Source organism: Marmota flaviventris, chromosome 11, assembly GCF_047511675.1.
Source record: "Marmota flaviventris isolate mMarFla1 chromosome 11, mMarFla1.hap1, whole genome shotgun sequence".
NCBI lineage: Eukaryota > Metazoa > Chordata > Mammalia > Rodentia > Sciuridae > Marmota > Marmota flaviventris.
The window spans coordinates 28,045,243-28,055,513 of NC_092508.1; the positions used below are offsets into that span (position 1 = coordinate 28,045,243).

The window sequence follows — 10,271 nt, forward strand, 5'->3', positions numbered from 1 at the left end:
ATTGCTTTTTTGTATTGCCACCCTCATCTTTCCTGGGAGGAGGAAGTGTTTTCCTATTGGTGTCTCCTGCTTCCAATTACTGACATTGCAGTTGGGTGTGTTCTTTCACCTTGGCTATGTAAGAATGTCAAATAAAGGTGATTGACTGTAACAGTGAAACACACCTCAGGGGCATAGACCCTTTATATTGTAATCTCATATTTCTTCATGTGTACACCATCAGAGTGCCACTTTTTGGCATTGCTTCCAAGTCTTTCTGAAAAAACCTACTATGCTTTTTTTTGTTTGTTTCTTAGATTTCAATGACAGATGGTTAGGAAATATCTTCTTCACTCTTATAATTATTTCCCCCAGTTTTTCTCCATTAAACAGCAATTACTCTTATGCATAATCTTCCTAAGTAGTTATTTTCTAGCTCCTGAAGAGAATAATCACAGTGAATGTATTCATCTTATGTACTTCATGGTTTTTCTCAGCATGAAACTTCTACTGAATATAATTTGTACCACAGTAACTAACATAGACTCTTAAACATGCTTGGCAGTTAATTTTTTTTTAAGTGAACCATTTTTTTTTCTGATGAAACATTCATCTGTTTTATGAAGGATCATTTTCTTGGACTCTATCCAAAAGTACCTTCAAAGAGAAACTAGAAATATGACTACCACATTTCAAACATTTTCCAAGGGAGAGGTGGAGCGAAAAAAATCCTTTTTTTGGCTTAAATTACCTCACATTTATGCCATAGTAAGCAGTTTACAAAACATGCAAATTATCTGCTTTGTGGAGAAGTAAAACCCCTTCTGAATTTATTTCTTAATACTAGCAATGTTGAAAACAATTTAATTTACAATATACAAACACACACACACACACTTTAGGTGAATTTTGTGCTGCTTTAACAAAACACCACAAACCAGGTAACTTATAAGAAACAAAAATTTATTTCTCAGTTTGGAGGTTAGGAAGTCTAAGATCAAGGAGCAGACAGCTTGGTTGGCGGGTGAGGGCCTAGTCTCTTGTGTCCAAGATGGCTCATCAAATACTTCATCCAACAGAGAAGACAGTGTCCTCACATGGCAAAGGGAGAAAAGGCAGGAGTGATGAACTCCATTTATCAAACGTTGTTATAAAGTCATCTAATCCCATTCACTAGGGCTCCACCCTCAAGCCCTAATCACCACCAGAAGGCCCCACCTCTTAATACTGTTACTTTGGCAATTATGTATCAAAACATGAATTTTGGAAAGGACACCCACATTCAAACTATAGCAGACCCCCCAATACTTGAATTTCATTGTGGCCCACTTTCCTTGCAGAAGTCACATGCTAAATCTGGAACGTCATAGGAAGGAAAGCATTTACCACTGTGGTGTGCCTCAAATAGGGAGATTTAACATGGGCTCACCCAGGATGCGCTTCTGGAAAATGACATGCCGTTTCTGGAAAATACCATACAATGGAGATAAAAGAAAGATGAAAGTTAATGAATTTCTGGAGCTAGTCCCCAAATTAGAACTCTAATTAATTTAGGAGAATTGCAACTTTAAGTGATAATATTCAAGAGAATCAATACTGTTGTTAAAAAAGAAAGAAATCAGTAAGAAGAGGTGGATGGATCCTTTTCTCTTTCCCAGAGTCACGCAGAGCAAAAATCACAAGCCAGTTACTGTAAATTCCTGGCAGTGAGTCTTTTGTATCAAACTACCTCTCTGGCATTATCAGTAGGATGGCCAGCTGGACAAGGCCCAGAATTACCCAGCCAGGCAATGTGCATGATTATACACCTCAGGAATAATGATAGTGGTTCCCAGCCACTCCTGCATTCCTGAGTGCTGTCACATCTCCTTCCTGTTTCTCTCTGAGCCTGTCCCACCCTCCTCAGCCCATGTCTGGACTGTCCCAGGCCCTCCAGCTGGTCTCCAGGTTCCAGTCTCTTCTACTGTGAAGCATTGTCCTTGGAGGTGCTGCTTACAATGCAGGTGTGAGCCTGTTCTTCCAAGCTTTAAAATCTTTCAGGGAGTGGCCTATTGCCATCAAGAGCCTGGGCCCAGTTCTTAAGCATGCCCCGCACCCCGTCATGCTCTGGTCTTGAGCTTCATTCCCCTCTTTTCCTTATCACCCTTCTCTCTGGAGAAATGAGTTCCCGGAGATTCCTTTAAAAAAGGTTGTGCTATTTATATCTCCACACACAGTTCCTGAGGTGGTGGTGGTCCCCTCCCTCCTCAAACACATCTGAAATAGTAGGATAAAATCTACTTCTATCATAAAGAGAGATTACCTTCAGGGAATCACATTTGGGGAACCTACTGTCCCCAAGTTTGGTAGCCTGCCACCTCCTCGCACAGAACTGGGTTGACATTCCTCTGGTTCATCAGTTTATCTTATGTGCAGGACTGGTCATGAGCATTGTTTTTTGTTTAATTATCTGTACCTCACCTTCCTCAACCAGACCATAAGTTCCTTAAAGTCAGAGTTAATAATATTTGACTTTCAAACTCCAAAGCCTAGCATGAGGGCAGCCATGAAATCTGTATTGTTAAATATTTTCTGAGGGAAGGAAAGTTTGGTGGGTGGGTGGGCAAGCAGGCACAAAGAGAGACGCAGGACCAGGCTTTCCTCTCCCCACCTGACTCCTTGTCCTGCCAGCTCTCTGCTCAGGACTAGAGGACTTGTCTTAATTGCCCACGTGGTTGCGCTCAGGCCTCACATACACCCTTGTCTCTACTTCCGAAGCTAAGCATTCTTGAATCCTCACAAAGGTGACCCTTCTGCTTCCAGCTGTGGGGACCAAAGCAGACCTGAACTTAGAGGCAGGGATTGCATATGGAGTGTCCAGTGCAATCTGGCCACTCTACAGATCAAGCCTTGGGTAACTGAGGAGAAGTCACTGTTTAGGAAGTATTTGATCCATGCCGGCTAACACACAAAGGCCTCCAGATGTGTCACCACATCTGGCCTCTTCAGACATTTGAGAGAGGAGTTAATATCCCCACTTTCCTAATGGGGAAAGTAAGACTAGCCAGGATTCTCAACCCATGCTCTGATGATTATACCATGACTCTCCATGGTTGGAGTCTTTTCAGATTTATAATGGACACCTTTCACTGTTATAATAATTACACTTGTATGCCACTTAATGATGGGTACATTCTGAAAAACGCACTGTTAGGCAATTTTGTTGCTGCAGAACATCATAGAGTGTACTTACGCAGACCTACTTGGTACACGTCAGTTACTGAGCCACAGTGAGATATATGAAGCTGCTGACCAAGTAATGCTGTATGCTGTTTTTTGTTTGTTTGTTTTTTGTTTTTACAGTCTACTTTTTAAAAAATATTTACAAAAAGAGGGATTACACACTAAAATAACAATAAATAACAAATCCATAACATAGTCATTAATTATGATTATCAAGCATTTTGTACTCTGCCTGATGTGCTATACTTCATATCAGTGGGAGCACAGTAGGCTCGTTCATACCAGCACCACCACAGACATGGGAGCAATGCACTGTGCTCCAGTGTCACCAGCTAACAGGAGTTTTTCAGCTCCATATATAATCTTATGTCATAGGTGCCGTCTGTCATTGACTGAAATATCATTATGTGGCACCTGGATATATTTATGGTTGCCTGCTGTAAGAGTTCATCATCTTAAAGGCTCCTGGAGCTGGAAGACGTCTTAGAGACTCTCTAGTCCCCTTCTTTTATGAATAAGGTAGCTAGCAACTTGACAGTTTTGTAAACTGAACAATGTATAGGATTATAATACAATCATGCTCAGCAGAGATTTTTAAAGGTTTTTTTTTAACCCCTTGAATATAAGAGGAATACAAGCCTAATGTGGAAAAATTTAAAACTCAATAAAATCAGAATTTAAAAATGATCCACATTTTATATATCAATAATATTATTTTATTGATAAACGTGGTTTGAGAATGAATTCATTTGTCTTATATTCAGGCCTTAGTAAACAGATGTATTAGGTGAATGGTTATTTATTGATATCAACTTTTATATATGTGTGTGCAGAGATATCATTTTCTTTATAACATGTACTGAGTATTGTGATTATTTTATTTTAAAATTCTCTATAAATATTCTTAACTTATAGAAATGATTTTTTTACCATAGTCAGTGAATAATACTGTCTCATTGAGGAGAAACATTAAAAAGTATAATTCCTAAATAAAAATGACCTCAGCCCACCATCAAGAGCTAATGCCACCATTACATTGATTTTGGTGGTGTGGGGGGTCATCTTTTCTGTTGCATATGTATATAATTTAGAGAAGTGGAATAGACATTTTAAACTGTTGACACATTTTCCCAAATTGTTTTGAAGAAACTTGTCCTAATTTAAATTAACAGCATCAGTGAGATGAGAATGTTTATCTCATAATGTCTTTATCAACTTTATATATTGAGTTTTTAAAATTTTTTTTTGCTAATTTTATAGTGGGAAAAATGGTTGTAAGCATGAACTAATAAAAAATAAATATTGGTTGTTGTGAATAGTGTTGCTCCCTTATAATTGTCTTATTTTATAGGGCAAACAAGATTAGGCATATACTATTAAGAGCTCAATATAATTAAGTTCTACTTTATATCATGCCTATTTACACTCTTTTAAACCAAGGGGAAAATGACTTACATACAGTTTTGCAAAACTGCATTCATTGTATTAAATGGAATCAAAAGAATAGGAAAGTACCTGGTAAGGCAGAACCTCAGCATCACTATGTAATATATTAATTTGTTTATCTATTTATTTCCTGCCATGTTCCAAAAAGGGATAGCAAGTAACATATTGTTGCATGCAGCACCTGGTGAAGCAGTCTGACCCCACCCACAATCAAAATTTCTTAGTTATCCTACTTGGTATACTTTGCAGCCACACCTGATTTGGAGGAACTACACCAGAGACGTAATTCCTTGTACACCAGAGTCACAAAGCACAAGGATTTTAGAAAAAGCTGTTTATCAGTTCACGTACTGCCCTTCCCAGACTCCCCAGTGCTGGTGTTTGTGCTCCTCCAGTACTTTAAGCCTGAGCATTTTTGAACAGATATTTATGCTAGCTAAGTTTCTAGTATGAATGAGACACCATTGTTGGTCCTACTACTGTGACTGCACTGTCTGTCGAAGGGGAGAAGAAAGAACAATTGTGGAAAGTCAGATTGTGGGGTCAGTATTTAGAGTACACAGCTCCGAGAAGGTTCCTCTTCCTTATCTAGGGACAGGACAGCTGGTTTGTGATGTCAGTGTGCAAAGCTTCTCTAGATAACTATGTGAGATAATCAAGGGAGAAGTAGAGCAAGAGTCAAGTAGAAATGCCTGGATTGTATTTCGTAACTATCAAGACACTTGGGAACAAGTGTCTTTGAAATTCATCACAACTGGTGAATGCAATATGATGCTGTCATTAGTGTTGCCATCTGAAAATGAAATCTCTTCCTTCTGAATGTATTTTGTGGTTTGCCACTGTTACTTGTCTGCGATCAATGCTATCATTGTTCTGAAGCCTTTGTGTTAAAAATGCATGATAATCATGATAATGGAAGTATGGAATTCCAACTCTTTCTCTTGACATTCAAGGCCTTAGATAGCGGTGACCTAACCAGTCTTTGAAGCCTGATCTCCTCCCTGTGCAAAGCTTTGCTCTAGGAAAACTAGTTACTCAGCATTCCCTTCCCTCTGCCGAGGGCCATACTCTGTTAATGCTAGTTACTCCATCTGGAACGCCTCTCTTACTAAGGCTGTCTGGGAGTTCTTTCTCTTGTTGCTAAAAGCTCAGTCCTTGTCCCCAAAGCCAATCCAATAACAAGGACAGGGTTTTGAGAAAAAGGAAAATGTTTTATTGCTTTGCTAGCAAAGGAGAAACACAGGGGACTCCTATCCCAAAGATGGTGATTCTGCCCATCAGCAGGAACAGGGGGGGTTTTAAAGAGGTGATTCAGAGAAAATGAGATTAGGGAGGAGAGATCAGGAAGAAGATCAGGGAGGAGAAGGTTAGGGAAAAGGTTAGGAAAAAGATTAGGGAGGAGATGATCAGGGAGAAAGTTGGGAATAAGAAAAAAAGCATGTTTCAATGCCACAAGGGATACAGTCAAAGCATCAAGTGAACCCCTGTTGTTTTGCCATCAATCAAGGATCATTTCAAATGCTATTTCCTGCATGGCATTTTTCTTCCATGAACTCTTTTCCCTCTGATGCAAGTTCTTTTTTTCCTTTTTCATTTCTTAATTTAAAACTTTATAGTTTTATAGAAGTTTTAGGTTCATAGCAAATAGAGAGGAAGGTGCAAGGATATCTCATACACCCCTTTTCCTCACATATACCTAGCTTCCTTCATGATCAATGTCCCCAGATTGGTAAGGTTGTTTCAGTGAGCTTACCCTTACCCATCATAATCATCCAAAGCCCTTAGTTTACATTTGGGTTTACTCTTGGTGTTGTATATTCTATGGATTTATGTATAATGACATGTATCCACCATTTCAGTATCATATAGGGTGTATTCAGTGTGCTAAAAATCTTCTCTGTACTACTCCCTAATCATTCCTTTGATCCCTCTGTCCTTGGCAGTCACTAATATTTTTACACTCTCTCTATAATTTTGGTTTTTTTTAATATGTCATACAGCTGAAATTATATGGAAGCGTATAGTGGTATCTGTTTAAGATTGGCTCCTTTAACTTGGTATGTTACCAAAAGCTTAGTCCTCATCCCTGATGCCAATCCAAGACAGGGTTTTAAGAAAAAGTAAAAAGAAGTTTTATTACTTTGCTAAGAAAGGAGAAGCACAGGGGACTCCTATGCCAGAGTTTGTGATGCTCCCCTTTAAGGGAAGCAGGGGCCTTTTAAAGAGGTGATTCAGAGGAATCTGTTTCCTGAAATTAGGGAGGAGAAGATCAGGGAGGAGAAGACAGGGAGGAAAGATCAGAGAGAAGAAGGTCAGAGAGGAGAAGGTTGGGAAAAAGGAAAAAAAAAAATGTCAGTTTTGGAGCAACAATGGATATAGTCAAAACATACAGTGAATCACTGTATCAGTAATATGCAATTAAGATTCCTCCATGTCTGTTTTAGTCACCTTTTTGTCATTGTGACAAAAATATTTGAGAAAAACAATTTAAAGAAGGAAAGATTTATTTTGGCTCATGGTTTCAGTCCAGAGTTGGCTGTTTCCATTGTTTTGGGCTTGAGGACCGGCAGGACATTATGGCAAGAAGGGCATGGTAGAGGGGAAGCCTTTTACCTCATGGCAGCAAGGAGTCAAGGAGGGGGGCGCAGGGACAAGATATCGTCTCCAAGGACACCCTCAGGCACCTCCTCCTTCTTTTTTTTTTTTTTTAATATATTTTCTAGTTGTTATTGGACACAATATCTTTATTTTATTTATTTATTTTTATATGGTGCTGAGGATCAAACCCAGGGCCTTGCACATGCTAGGTGAGCGCTCTATCGCTGAGCCCCAACCCTGCCCAGGGACCTCCTTCTTTCAACCAGACCCTACTGCCTACATTTTCCACCACCTCCCAATAGTCCTATTGGATATGAATCCCTCAAAGGATTAATCCACTGATGTGGATAGAGTCCTCATATCCGATCGCTTTCCCAAAGCCCCACCTCTGAACATTGCACATGAGCCTTTGGGGAACATTCCAGATTCAAACCATGACCGTGTATTCTCATGGCTTGATAACTTTTTTCTTTTTTAATGCTAAATAAAATTCCATTGGATGTACTGCAGTTTATTAATTCACCTACTGAAGGATGTTTTGCTTCAAAGTGTGTGTGGTTATGAATAAAGCTGCTATAAGTATCTCTGGGCAGATTTTTGTGTGGACATACATTTTTAGATCCTTTGGGAAAGTACCAAGGAGACCAATAGCTACAGGATAAGAGTATATTTAGTTTTGTAAGAAGCTGCCAAACTGTCTTCCAAAGCAGCTGTGCCATTTTGCATTCTCACCATCAATGAATGAGAGTTCCTATTGTTTCACCTCCTTGCCAGTATTTGTTATGTTATCATTGATCTGGATTTGGGCCATTCCAATAGGTTTGTAGTGGTATCTTATAATTGTTTTAATTTGTATTTCCTCGATGTCATATGATATAGAGCATCTCTTATGTGTTTATTTGACTTCTATGTAATCTTTTTGATGAGGTATCCGTTAAGGTCTTTTGCCCATTTTTAAATTGAGTTGTTTGTTTTCTCATCATTGAGTTTTAAGAATTCTTTGTAATAATCCCAGCATCCTTCTTACAAAAAAAAAAAAATAGAGTTCTTTGTATATTTTGATTAAATAGGAATATTTAATCAGATGCATCTTATAAAAATATTTTGCCTAGCATGTTCAAAGGCCTTGGGTTCAATCCTCAGCATTGAAAAAAAGAAAAGAAACAAAAGGGGGGTGGGTAGGGATATTTCATTCTCTTCACATTTTCTTTTCAAAAACAGAAGTTTTTGACCTTAATAAAATCCAACTCATCTATTTTCATCTTTGGTGTTTTGTCTAAAAAGTCATAACCATCCTCAAGGTAATCTAGGTTTCCTACTATGTTATCTTCTGGAAGATTTGTAGTTTTGTGTTTTAGATATATGATCTGTTTTGAGCTAATTTTTGTGAAGAGTGTAATATCTGGGGGCTGGGGTTGTGGCTCAGTGGCAGAGTGCTTGCCTAGCATGTGTGAGGCACTGAGGTTGATTCTCGGCACCACATATAAATGGGTAAAACGAAGGTTCATCGACAACTAAAAAAAATAAGAAATTTAAAAAAGAGTGTAATATCTGTGTCTAGACGTATGTATTTATGTATTTTTTGTATGTGAGTGTCCAGCTCCAGCACCATTTGTTGAAAAGACGGTCTTTGATCCATTGTATTGCCTTAGTTCCTTTGTCAAAGATGGGTTGATCTTTTCTCCCCTGTAGTGCTGTTGGGCCTGCAGGTCTGTGTGGATCCGCAGACCTGGCCGGGTCTCTGTTCCGCAGGATGGGGTTTGTTAAAGTTGTCAAGAATAAGGCCTACTTTAAGAGATAGCAGGTGAAATTTAGAAGAAGATGAGAGGGCAAAACTGATTACTAGGCTCAGAAACGCTTGGTGATCCAGGACCAAAGTAAGTACTACACACCCAAATACAGGATGATAGTTCATGTAACTGACAGAGATATCATTTGCCAGATTGCTTATGCCCATATAGAAGGGGATATGATAGTCTGCACAGCATATGCACATGAACTGCCAAAATATGGTGTGAAAGTTGGCCTAACAAATTATGCTGCAGCATATTGTACTGGCCTGCTGCTGGCCTGCAGGCTTCTCAATAGGTTTGGTATGGACAAGATTTATGAAGGCCAAGTGAAGGTGACTGGAGATGAATACAATGTGGAAAGCGTTGATGGTCAACCTGGTGCCTTCACCTGCTATTTGGATGCAGGCCTTGCTAGAACTACAACTGGCAATAAAGTTTTGGGGGCCCTGAAGGGAGCTGTGGATGGAGGCTTGTCTATCCCCCATAGTACCAAAGAATTCCCTGGTTATGATTCTGAAAGCAAGGAGTTCAATGAAGAAATACACTGGAAACACATTATGGGTCAGAATGTTGCAGATTATATGCATTATCTAATGGAAGAAGATGAAGATGCTTACAAGAAACAATTTTCTCAGTATATAAAGAACAACATTGCCCCTGACATGGAGGAGATGTACAAGAAAGCTCATTCTGCTATATGAGAGAAGTCAGTCTATGAGAAAGCCCAAAAGAGAAGTTAAAAAGATGAGGTGGGACCTAAAATGTCCCTTGCTCACAAGACAGATCGGGTAGCTAAAAAGAAGGCAAGCTTCCTCAGAGCTCAGGAACTGGCTGCCGAGAGCTAAACCAAATAACAGTTTTTCTATGAAGTTTTTTTCAGATAATAAACTTATTGAACAAGCAGATTAAAAAAAAAAAAAAAGATTGGTTGAGGGTATCTACGTGGGTCCCCTCTGGGTTCTCCATTCGGTTCCATCAATCTATCTGACTGACTGTTTTAATATTGCCACCACACTTTTTTGATCACTGTAGCCTTACAATAAGTCTTGAAGTGGGTAGAGCCAATCCTTCAACTTTGTTCTTCTCCTTCAATATTGTGTTGTCTATTTGGGTCTCGTTGCCTGTCTGTTAGGATCAGCACATTGATATCCACAAAATAATTTGCTGGGATTTTGATTGTGATTGCATTGAATCTATAGATCAAATTTGGAAACACTGCTTGACAATATTGCA

General features: G+C 39.0%; 1 pseudogene; it reads left to right on the forward strand.

Annotated features, from left to right (window-relative positions):
- Positions 1-8,998: 8,998 nt before the first annotated feature.
- Positions 8,999-9,908, forward strand: LOC114097965 (large ribosomal subunit protein uL18-like; annotated as a pseudogene).
- The last annotated feature ends 363 nt before the right edge of the window (positions 9,909-10,271 follow it).